This window comes from Anomaloglossus baeobatrachus, chromosome 2, assembly GCF_048569485.1.
Source record: "Anomaloglossus baeobatrachus isolate aAnoBae1 chromosome 2, aAnoBae1.hap1, whole genome shotgun sequence".
NCBI lineage: Eukaryota > Metazoa > Chordata > Amphibia > Anura > Aromobatidae > Anomaloglossus > Anomaloglossus baeobatrachus.
Genome location: NC_134354.1, coordinates 440,767,234 through 440,769,800, shown reverse-complemented (window position 1 = coordinate 440,769,800; position 2,567 = coordinate 440,767,234). Strand labels below are relative to the sequence as shown.

Genomic DNA, 2,567 nt, shown 5'->3' with positions numbered 1-2,567 from the left:
TTTTCAAGGGTTGGCTTGGGTGAAAAATGTCTTCTGTAGGCGTGGGTTTGTCTCCCTCTCCCTAAGATGTGTCCGGCATAGGCCAGGGTGCCACTCAAGGCCGAAACCAATTCAGGTTATTGCTTCTTGGCCTTTTGGCTAAGATCAAGTGTAGTTTGGGAGGGTACGACCTTGGTCGGTGCTGGAAGGTGCCTGGGTTTGCACTACTGCTGGCCTTGGGGGAGTGTGCATCGTAGGATGTCATAGCCATCTTGTGCTGGACGGTATCCTGGGCAACGAGAGGCGGTCACTTTTTTATTTTCAAGCTCATCCTTCAAAAAAAAAAAAAAAAATCTGTTCTTATCAGTTTAATATCCGATACGTCCCCTATCTGGGGACCATATATTAAATGGATTTTTAGAACAGGGAGAAGGAAAAAGAGCTTGCTCTGTCCACTCCACGCATTGACCTGGTATTGCAGTACCTCCAGGACCGGTGCACCCCTTCTTAACCCAGTTTACAAAAGCAGAACTCAATTCACCTGATTCAAATGAGCCCTAATAATGAATTGAAAGAAAGTAAACAACTTCATATGCATCTCAATTTGGCCAATTCACTTTTCATACTTTCATCCTTTTTTTATCTTTCACACCTTTTACTTGCTTTATTCATCCAAAAGCTGTGCCAAATAGCAAATTCATCTCCACTCAACTTGACCAACTCTGCTATGTCCCGTGCAGTATCATGTTCTCAGTCTTATCTAGATCATTTGCAATTGAATGGAATAGATCCCTTTTGGACAAAGTGGATTCAGCTTCTGCTGCAGTGACCACAGGTGTGAGAAGATCTAGAATTGGCATCGGGTGCTATCTCTCCGCTTCCACTCCAATTAAAGTTACCTGTTTATTCCTACCATGCATTGTTTTTTGGTGTTTTCTTTGAGCAATGATGATGTCTTTAATGATCTGTTGGCTCCCTCTCCTGGAGGAAGAGTTTGCTTGCTCTTGGACTTTCAAAAAGAGAGGTCATGATAGACATTTAGCTTCTGAGCCCAATTGGGGACAGCCAATTGGTGATGAATGTGTTGCAACCTGCTGTGAAGCCTGATACCGCAATATAAGGAATGTCTAATACTAAGAATGGGCGGCCTATGAAAGAATTAGTACTTTACATTAAGCATACTTAAACGGCTAATGGGGAATAGACAAACTGTAAAAAGCCCTCTCAGAAAGCCCCTCTCTAACCTTTGTTAGTAAGCTTTTCTGTAGTCTGCCTGTTGATGTATTTTCCGTTTGAACAGTGCACAACATGAAGAGACGGAACCCTGGCTTGTCACAATGCCCCCCGCTGACATCACAATAGCGCTGCTGCCTAGACAGCCAGCTGCGCAGCAGAAGTTGCTCTTTGGGTGGGATGGTGGGCTAGTGGAAGGAGGGGGCAAGCACTTTTTTTCCCGGGTGGTAGGGGGATGACAGGGGAAAGGATGCGGGTGGTGGGAGGGGTTCAGAGGGCAGGCATTGGGGGCTGGGAGGGGAAGGGAAAATATTAGGGTTTGGGGATAGTGGAAGGGCTTTCTATGGGTAAGGATGGCAAAGGGTGGCAGTGACAGAAAGTCAGGCAGCCTGTCCTGTCTTGTCCTGTCCTGTCCTGTCTGTCTTTTTGTATCATAAATTGGAAAGACTGCAAGGGGGAGGGGAGGTGCTTGTGCCCAAAAGGAGGAGTTATTCAGATTCATTGCAGTGGGCGGCGGCTGCAAAACGCACCATTCTTCTTGTTTTTGCTCTGCAAAACAGCCTTTTCAAGGGTTGGCTTGGGTGACAAAATGTCTTCTGTAGGCGTGGGTTTGTCTCCCTCTCCCTAAGATGTGTCCGGCATAGGCCAGGGTGCCACTCAAGGCCGAAACCAATTCGGGTTGTCACTTCTCGCCCTTTTGGCTAAGATCAAGTGTAGTTTGGGAGGGCACTACCTTGGTCGGTGCTGGAAGGTGCCTGGGTTTGCACTACTGCTGGCCTTGGGGGAGTGTGCATCGTAGGATGTCATAGCCCTCTTGTGCTGGATGGTTTCCTGGGCAACGAGAGGCGGTCACTTTTTTATTTTCAAGCTCATCCTTCAAAAAAAAAAAAAAAAAATCTGTTCTTATCAGTTTATAATATCTGATACATCCCCTATCTGGGGACCATATATTAAATGGATTTTTAGAACAGGGAGATGGAAAAAGAGCTTGCTCTGTCCACTCCACGCATTGACCTGGTATTGCAGTACCTCCAGGACCGGTGCACCCCTTCTTAACCCAGTTTACAAAAGCAGAACTCAATTCACCTGATTCAAATGAGCCCGATTAATGAATTTAAAGAAAGCAAACAACTTCATATGCACCTCAATTTGGCCAATTCACTTTTCACACTTTCACCCTTTTTTTATCTTTCACACTTTTTACTTGCTTTATTCATCCAAAAGCTGCGCCAAATAGCAAACTCATCTCCACTCAACTTGACCAACTCTGCTATGTCCCATGCAGTATCATGTTCTCAGTCTTATCTAGATCATTTGCAATTGAATGGAATAGATCCCTTTTGGACAAAGTGGAT

At 45.3% G+C, this 2,567-nt stretch overlaps 1 non-coding gene and 1 pseudogene across 1 annotated transcript; both read left to right on the top strand.

Annotated features, from left to right (window-relative positions):
• Window positions 1–285: 285 nt before the first annotated feature.
• On the top strand, window positions 286–485 carry LOC142292642 (U2 spliceosomal RNA). The gene has a single exon (XR_012750765.1). It is a non-coding gene; the product is annotated as a U2 spliceosomal RNA (small nuclear RNA).
• A 1,575-nt stretch (window positions 486–2,060) lies between these two features.
• Window positions 2,061–2,263, top strand: LOC142292664 (U2 spliceosomal RNA; annotated as a pseudogene).
• The last annotated feature ends 304 nt before the right edge of the window (window positions 2,264–2,567 follow it).